This window comes from Mustela erminea, chromosome 18, assembly GCF_009829155.1.
Source record: "Mustela erminea isolate mMusErm1 chromosome 18, mMusErm1.Pri, whole genome shotgun sequence".
Classification (NCBI taxonomy): domain Eukaryota; kingdom Metazoa; phylum Chordata; class Mammalia; order Carnivora; family Mustelidae; genus Mustela; species Mustela erminea.
The window spans coordinates 13505958-13515393 of NC_045631.1; positions in this window are offsets into that span (position 1 = coordinate 13505958).

A 9436-nucleotide genomic window follows, 5' to 3' on the forward strand; every position below is an offset into this window, starting at 1 on the left:
ACCCAGTTCCCAGAGACCACACAGGACCCCCAAATGGGACTTGACTGAGAGGACCCTTGGGGACATCGGGCACCCCAGCTGACGGTAGCTAGTGGGGCCTAGAGTGAGGGGGGCATCAGATCCGGCACCTGGGACAGCATCAAGCCTCTCGTGGGAATTATAGCTGGGGTCCCCAGGGGGGAATCCCCCAAAAGCCACCCACCGGAGGAGAAAAATCAGCACCGGTCACTAGCCATGCCCGGCCACAGCAGAACCAGCCACATGTGACTCTCTGTCCTAAGAGAGGCCCTAATTCCCTGTGGCCGGCTGATTCGTGGAACCAGGACATCCAGGGCCTTATCCCTGGATGCTGTGAAGGTTCCCTCGTCTGGCAAAGGGACCTTGCAGATGTGGCTAAGGTAAGGACCTTGAGATGGGGAGAGGACCCTGGATTGTCCAGGGGGCGCCTTCAGTGTGACCTCGAGTGTCTTCTGAGAGGGAGAGGAACAGAGATCTGACACAGAAGCAGCAGACATATGACCGAAGCCCGATGCTTGGACTCCTGCCTTCGAAGAGGGAGGAAGGCGCCGCGAGCCAAGGGATGTGAGGGGAGCGGCTCTGGAAGCTGAGAGAGGCCACCATGGATTCTCCCTGGAGGTTCCAGAAGGACCCATTCTGCTCACGTCTTGACAGTGAGACTGATTTGGGACTTCTGGCTTCCACACCTGCAGAGAATAATCTCACGTTGTCAAAGCCACTGAATTGTGATGACGTGGTTCAGAAGCCAGAGGAGACAGATACACCCACCTCCCTCGGGGCTGGTCCTACGGGGAGGACAGTCTGAAATCGCAGCTTGAGACCGGGAGCGGAGGACAGAGAATTAATCACTCCAGGTCCGGAGCTGGGGTCGGGGCTCAGAGAACTGTAGTTTTCAATGCAAGCTGGAGTACTGTTGTCATTAGACGGGACCATATCCTTGACACTGCAAGGAGGCAGGACGGAGGACTGAGAGACATCTGAGGGACCTCTCTGAATTTTGGTTCTGGGCAGGGAGGGAAGCATCTGTCAGGGAAAGTTTAACAAGAGAGGGGAGAGAAAGGATCAAATTGTTTTCTGAAGCCCGTTCACTCAAGAACTCTTTCTTCGTGGAGTGCCTCACTAGTACAGTCAGTAAAGCATCCGGATCTTACTTTCCGCTCACATCCTGATCTCAGGGTCCTGCGATGGAGTCCCACTTCAGGTTCTCTGCTCAGCATGGAGCCTGCTTCCCCCGCCCCTCTCGCTCTGCCTGTCTCTCTGCCTCCTTGTGATCTCCCTCTCTCTGTCAAATAAATAAACAAAAAAATCTTAAAAAAAAAAAAAGGAACACTTATGAAAGTTTTGTTTAAAAAATAACAAATAGGTGAGAGTCTGTGGTAGTTGAACCAAGATCACTCCCTCCCTTTACCCTCCTTCTGGTTCACTGAGGTGAAGACTCCGCTCCAGACCGCCGTGGCCCAGGACAGAGGGCCTTTGCTCTCTAGACCGACAATACAGGGCCCCTCTCTCCCCGCAGACCCACAACGCAGGGCCTCCCTTTCCCCAGACCAACAACACAGAGCTCAGGCAGGACAGAAGGGAGAGGCTGTCCACAAGGAGGCAGTGGTGGGGGGCTGGAGTTAAGGGAGAAGGTGAGGAGGTATAGAAACATATGGGATTTTCCTTTTTTGGTACCTGTGTCCAAGTGTAAGGAGCCTGGGCTTATAGCTGTTTTGAGGCTGGTCTCCTAACAGACCTGTTTGCATACAGCCCGGTGGTCACGGTGGGCCCTCCCACCTCACTCAGGTTCCCAGTGCTCAAGCCTGTGGCCTAAAAGTAGTCTCTACATACCCCCAGACAGATCGACAAGGACAGGTGTTTGGCATTTGGGTGGAGGTCTGCAGTAGCTGCTTCCTGCTGAACAGTTGGGGGCAAGGACACAGCGTACCTCCCTAAACTTGCAGGTGGGTCAGGGGTTCTGTGCAATCATGGACTAGTGCCTGGTAGCAGATTAATGTACTGATAGGCGATTTGAGTGACATCTCTTGGTGGCCAGGGCCATGAGATTTAGGGGGAGGGGACCCTCTGATGGGATGGGGCTAGAATCCTTGTCAAACCATCATCTGTCTGTGGAACTGTTGGATTCTAGAAGAGACGAATTTAACCAAGACATTAAAGACAGGGGAACAAGTAATCAGGAGTATGAATATGGAGGCCAAGGCTAAGAAGGGAAGGAATCAGGAGAGTCAGGATTCCTTCCAGGGAAACCATCCTTGTGTTGCATGGTCCTGGAGGGAGTCCAGTTGAATCCAAGTACGGGCATTTTCTTGTATTTGCCCTCATTGATCCAAAACTATGTTGTTCCTTTTGATGAAGTATAGTTGGAAGGCAGGCAGGGAAAAGGGGTCCCCACCCAAAGAAGAAGTCACCCTCAAAGGGATTAAGGGATTAATCCACTGTAGAAAGAGCCCTCCACCCTTTCCCAAAGGATAGAGAAGTGACAAGAATCTGATTGGATGACAGGCAGGGAGAGGGGGAGAGGGGGGCTAATCAGATTAAAACAGCCCACCAACAAGCTCATAAAAACCCCTAGACTTAGAAATTCCGGTAACGACTGGAATTGGGTCCTTTCCCTCCTTGGTAGCTTTGGACTATCACTTTGCTACTACTCTATAAACCTTGCTTTGCTGCCCATCAGCAGAACATCTCTCTGGTCTACCAAGAACCATAGGCACCAATGGAGAAAATTCTTGAAACACTTTAGCACGGCACAGATAGCCCCTGGGTCTGCCCCTAGACCTGAGCCATGTCGACTTGGTTCAGGGGTGGCTAATTTGTATAGTTAGGACAGATTTAACTATTGTTTCTAGGCCTTTGCAACCTCTAGAGAGAGATTATGATAGATCCTAGATGAGTTTACAACACCTCCCACCCCAGTGCTGATTCCTGCAGTTATCTCTGGAGTTCTGTTGTCATTAGACGGGACCATACCCTTGACACTGCAAGGAGGCAGGATGGAGGACTGAGAGACATCTGAGGGACTTCTCTGAATTTTGGTTCTGGGCAGGGAGGGGAGCATCTGTCAGGGAAAGTTTAACAAGAGAGGGGAGAGAAAGGATCAAATTGTTTTCTGAAGCCCGTTCACTCAAGAATGTGAATAGCATACTTCATTTGGGGTGAAGTGTGTCCAATTAAGGGAAGGGGTCCATTAGAATGGCCCTTGGGGCTATAAGAATATCTGGGAGGAAAAACAAATAATAAAGATATTTAAAAATAAAAATATCCTGGAGGAGCACCTGGGAGGCACAGTCAGTTAAGCATGTTGATTTCAGCTCAGGTCATGATCTCAGGTTCATGAGACTGAACCCCTGCATCAGGCTCTTCACTGGGTGTGGAACCTGCTGAGGATTCTCTCTCCTCTCCTCTGCTAGGCCACATCCCCACTACTGCTCTCTCTCACTCAAAAAAAAAAAAAAAAAAAATCTAGAGAAAGCTTTACAATAGTGCAAGTTCCAGTCCAGTCAGCAGGGAGACAGATACGAACAGCATTTCTACAGAGGAAGAAGTATTCTGAAGGTGGAGAAGCAGGCCCACCTGTGGGGAAGGGAAGAGAAGAAGCCCCCAAGTCGGGGCCAAAGAAAGACCAATACCATCCTAGTGTCCCAGCTATTTGATAGTGGGCAGCTGGCATGGTTGCCAGTAGGGGAGCGACACAAGGGAATGAGGTTTGCATGGCTCCTGCAGAATGATTTTTCATAAAAACACATGTCCGGTGACATCTAGGAGTTCTGAATTTGAGGGAAATTGGGGAAAGGACTGGAAGGGTCCTCATTTTGTGGGTTGTAACCAAAGTGAAGGAGTTGGGTAGTTTTGAGGTCTGCCTTAGCAGAACTGTGATGTTTCTTGCATCCAAAAGGATTGAGGGGGAATGATTTAAACTAGGTGCACTAGAGAATTTAACTTGTCCCTGCGACCTTGGAGTAGAGGTAGCGTGTTGAGAATCTGTGATAGTGAGGGCGAGTGGGTGGTCACGTTCCTACCAGTATTCCCTGTGGTCCTGGGGTCACAATGCAAATGGGTGCAAATAAGGATAGCTGAATGGCTGAAAAAGAGGGGTCCAAGATGGATGGGGTTGGTGCCATGTAAGGCCTGAGACTGCCACATCATCTAAGGGTGCCTGGAGGAGATTAACTTTGGGAAATATGGTTACAGTGTAGGCTAAGGAAACCTTCATTGCTGTCCACTCTCTAGGGGTGGCTAGGTAAGGGGATCCAAGTCCTCCATTGGAGGCATCTATGCATAGCCAACAATTGGAGGAATAGGTTGTGTTGGCTGTTTGGAGGAGGCATTGAGACTCCTTGAGGACTGGGAAATAGGGAGCAGAAAACAACAGGCAATGATATAAGAACAGAACAGCGGCCATGTCTAACAATTGGAAAGTCTTTTTGCTCTTTGGACTTAGAGCTAATTATGTTAGCATGGAAATCTATGTTTAGGATCAGATATGAACCAAAAGAATGTTACAATAACAATGATTTTTTTAAAATTTTATTTATTTGACAGAGAGAGAGAGAGCGAGAGAGGGAACACAAGTAGGGGGAGTGAGAGAGGGAGAAGCAGACTCATTGATAAACAGGGACCCCAATGCAGAGCTCAATCCCAGGACCCTGGGATCATGACCTGAGCCAAAGGCAGAAGCTTAATCCACTGGGCGCCCCAGGTGCCCCAACAAAGATTAATCCAACCAGGGGTATTGACTGTGTTGTGAGAGCAGAACTTCAAGGGGGGACAGCTCCAGGTAACTTATGATTTCTAACCAAGTAAATTTGGAGAGGTCACACCAAAGGAAAATGTCAAGAATGAAGTCTTGAATTTAGGAAGGGGAAATCATGAGAGTTTTGGGAGGAAAGTATTCAGGGGGCTTTTCTAAGATAAATTCATAGAATGATTGAATGTGAGAGAATGGGGATTGGTAATGGACCAGATTCATGGGTCTCTGGGCCTCTGAGTATGTTTCACCTTTGTCTCGTTTGAACAAAGCTTTCCAATGGGCTTGCAGCCATACTCTGCAGAGGGTTCCTCACCTAAGGCCAGCTTGGTCTTGACTCTGGAAAGACAGACACACAGGGAGAAGGCATGAAGTCTTATCACTGTTGGGGTGGTCAAGAGAACTTGATAGGACCCTGTCCAGACAGGTTCAAGAGTTTTTTGTTGTTGTTGCTTTCCTGTGGAAGAGCCTTAAGGTATACCCAATCCCCGGATGTAAGTTTTGGGTATATGTTCCCTGAGAAAGAGGGGTCGGGTTTCGGACTGTATTGGTTTTGATGATCGTAAATGGCAGAGACAGTTTGCCCAAGGGATGTAACATACTGTGCAAGGTAGTGGCTTTCAGGGTCTAATAAAAGATCTTTCTAGAGGAAGGGTTTCCCAGAAAGAACCTTGAAGGGACTAAGATGGGTTGTAGATTTTGGGGTATTACAGTGACTTTCATCTTGGCCAAAGGAACCAAGTTTTGTTTCTATCTGAGACAGATCAGATATCAGAAAGGAAACATGGACCCCAATGGTCCCTGTATGCCCATTCACAGCCTCACCAAGGGCAGGACATTTCGTGAAGAAGCAGAAGTCAGGTCCTTGGGCTCATAGTGAGTGCCAGACCAGGTATGGGAAGGCGGAGAGGGGACCTTGTAGAGTGGAACAGTGGTGGCAATGGCAGGGGACCCTAGGGTGTTAGTAGGAACCAGGAGAGCCTCTGGGTCTTCAAGGGGGGGAAAACGACAACAGGATGGAATAAAAGAGGGTCATCTAGAATGTCCATGAGTCAGATGGGCCATAAAGCTGAGCAAGACACATTCTAGTTCTTGCAGAGGTCAGAGTTTTGGGACAATGCCATGACGGCTTGTACCTATGAGACCTCTGGCCATTTGGAGGAGTTCCAGCAACAAAGGTCAATCTGGAAAACAGTGTAAGATAGAGTTCCATGGAGGGGTCATACCTCTTGATCTGGGAGTTTGGTCCTGAGGCCACAAACATTATATGAAAAGATGAGACATTTTTTTCCTCAGGCCTTGGGGGTCAAATGTGTTCCAGTTTTTAAGAATACAGCCCAAGGGAGAGTCCAAAGGAATAGAGGGGGTTTGTTCCATAGTGGGAAGGACCAGCTGCCGGCTCCCAAAGGGGCATCCCTCCAAGGAGAATGGAGTTCCAACTCGTGGTCATGATCTCAGTCAGGGTGTCCCACAGGCCTGAAAAAGGACCAGACCTTATGAGGGGTGACTGACTCTACCTGAACATCCCACCAAGGAGAGGATCCTGGCAAATGGCAGCAGCAAACCAGGATGGTCTCCATGGGCCCTTCTAGCTTAGGTTTCCAGTGCTCTAGGCCCGGCCTAAAGTGGCCTCTGTACCCTCCCAGCTCAGACCAACAATGCAGGGCCCCTCCCCCCAGACCAACAACAAGCCTCCCTTCCCCTAGGCCAACAACAGGAATCCTCTCTCCCTAGCTCCCAGTAAGAGGGCTTTCTTTCTGGAGGAGCAGAAGGTCAGCATTTCTCCCCGCTTAAAGCAGGAGTATTATTCAGAGAGAAGCTTGCTCTTGTCCTCCTTCCTGGTTCCAGAACCCCGGCTCAGAAATTTGCCTGGGGGATAGAAACTGGCCATAAAAACAGTTCCTCCTCTCTTCCCGAGGGAACTGACCTCATCTACACCAGAGAGTGAAGAAATCCAAACCTAAAGGTGCTCCCAAGGATAGTGGAGATTCTGGGGGAAGACAATTGGGAGGAGACTCAAGGCACACGCTGAGCTTCTGGTTTGCAGCAGAGAAGAAGGGACCAATACAGGTAGGAGGAACCCTTCTGGGGTCAGAATGAATCATCAGTTATGGACCTTACACTATTGTTTCAAAGGAGCCAGGACTGACTGGATTTTTCTGTAGAGTAATGCATGCCCCAGGGTAATGAAAACAACAGAAAAATCAGTTGAAAATTAGTGGAGTTTAATGGCAGGGTGTGGTCAAGGAAAGAAAGAATGAGAGACTTGCCAAAACCACTGTCATCCCAGGGTGACTATGAACATTCGAAAGCAATGACTCCATGAAGAAAACATCAGAAGCTGAATACTGTGGGAGGTAGAGCCCTCCCCCCCCAAATTATCCAGCTGTCACTAAGCAAATAAGAATATAACATTAACAAGCCCCAGAGTAGGGAAACCCATACCCAGAGTTGCTACAATATATTATTTTAAAAAAATTTTTTTTTAAATATAGAGGGATGCCTGGGTGGCTCAGAGGGTTAGGTCTCTGCCTTTGGCTCTGGTTGTGATCTCAGTGTCCTGGGATCGAGTCCTGCATTGGGCTCTCTGCTCAGTGGGGAGCCTGCTTCCTTCTCTCTCTCTCTGTCTGCCTCTCTGACTGCTTGTAATCTCTGTCTGTCAAATAAATAAATAAAATCTTTATATATATATATATATATACACACACACACACCATATATATATATATATATATATATATACCCCACACACCATATATATATATATATATATATATATACACACACACACACCATATATATACACACACACACACCCCACACACACACAAGTGTGGGGGGGGGGTTGTGTGTGTACACATATTATGTATGGAAAAACAAAACAAAACAAGGAAGCATGACCATACAGAGGGAAAAAAAATCAGACGACATAAACTGCCTGTGAGGGAGACCAGCTGTCAGATTGACCAGAAAAACACTTTAATGTCATCATTTTAAACATGTTTACAGAACTAAAGGAAACCGTGATTAAAGAAATAAAGGAAGGCATGATGACATGTCTCCTCACATAGAGAATATCAATGAAAAGAGAGAAATTATGAAAAGAACCAAGGGGAAATTATAGAGTTGGAAAGTACAGTAATTAAAATGAAAAATTCACTAGAAGGTCTTGACAGTAGATTTGAACTGGCAGAAGAAAAAAAATAAGTGAACTTGAATATGGATTGATAGAGATTATATAGACTGAAGAATAGAAAGAAAAAAAGAATGAACAAAAATTAAGAGAGCCTCAGAGAATTTGGGACACCATTGAACACATCACATTCACATAACAGGATTATCAAAAGGAGACAAAAGAAGGAAATGTGCAGGAAAAAATATTCAAAAATATAATGGCAGAAATCTTTCCAAATTTATGGAAAATTAATAGCCTGTGCATCCAGGAAGTTCAACAAACTCCAAGTTAATACAGAGAGAACCACAAACAGACATTACATAGCAAATATGTTAAAAGTCAAAGACAAGGAGAAAAGTCTTGAAAGTGGAAAGAAACATCCCAAGTTCTTACTTACAAGAGAACCTGAAAAAGACTAACAGCTGACTTCTTAGTAAAAACCACAGAGTAGAGAAGAAGAGCTGTTAACCAAGAATCCTATACCCAGCAAAGCTGTCTTTCAAAAATGAAAGTGAAATATAGATTTTCCTAGATAAACAAAAAATGAGAAAATTTGGGTGCCTGGTTGGCTTAGTCAGTTAAGCATCTGCATTTGGCTCAGGTCATGATCCCAGGGTTCTGGGATCTAGCCCCACATCAGGCTCCCTGCTCAGCTGCCCAGCACAGCTCCCTGCACTGCTCCCCTCGCTTGTGTGATCTCTTTCTGTGTTAGATAAATAAATAAAATCTTCAATTAAAAAAAAAAAAAAACTAAGGAGGCCTGGGTGGCTCAGTTGGTTAAACATCAACCTTCAGCTCAGGGCATGATCCTTACTCTAAAAACTATAAAACATTGCTGAAAAAAATTAAAGTAGATCAAAATAACTAGAAAAACATCCTCAGGAATCATGGATTAGAAGATTTAACACTGTTAAGATGACAATAATGCCACCTGACTTCGTATAGAAATTGTCACGCTTATCCTAAAATTCATATGGAGAATAAAGCGAAAATCCTATGGAATTGCAAGTGGCCTGGAACAGTCAAAACAATCTAGAAAAAGAAGAATAGTTTAGAAGAAATATAAGGGAAGATGGTGGAGTAGGAGAACTTTAAGCACACATCAGCCAATGGATGTAACTAGATGACACTTGTGTCAGTGTTGCTGATCAGTGTCACAGAAAATGACCCAAAGACTGGCATAGCAAACTCCACAGCTAAAGGTAGAGAAGAGGCCACATCGAAGAGAGTAGGAAGGATGGAGACATGGTGGGGAGCTAAATGGAACTGCGGGATCATCTGCAGGTGGAGAGGAAAGAAACAGGCTGTCACACTGGGGAACCTACACAGGGTAGATAAATCCCCATAACATTTGACTTTGAAAACCAGAGGGGCCAAATTTCTTGAGTTCTTTACAACAAGCAGGACATAAAACCGGAATTTTATTTTTGTCTATTTATTGTTTAATTTTTGAGACAGAGCATGCATGAAGGGGAAGGGCTGATAGAGAGGGAGAA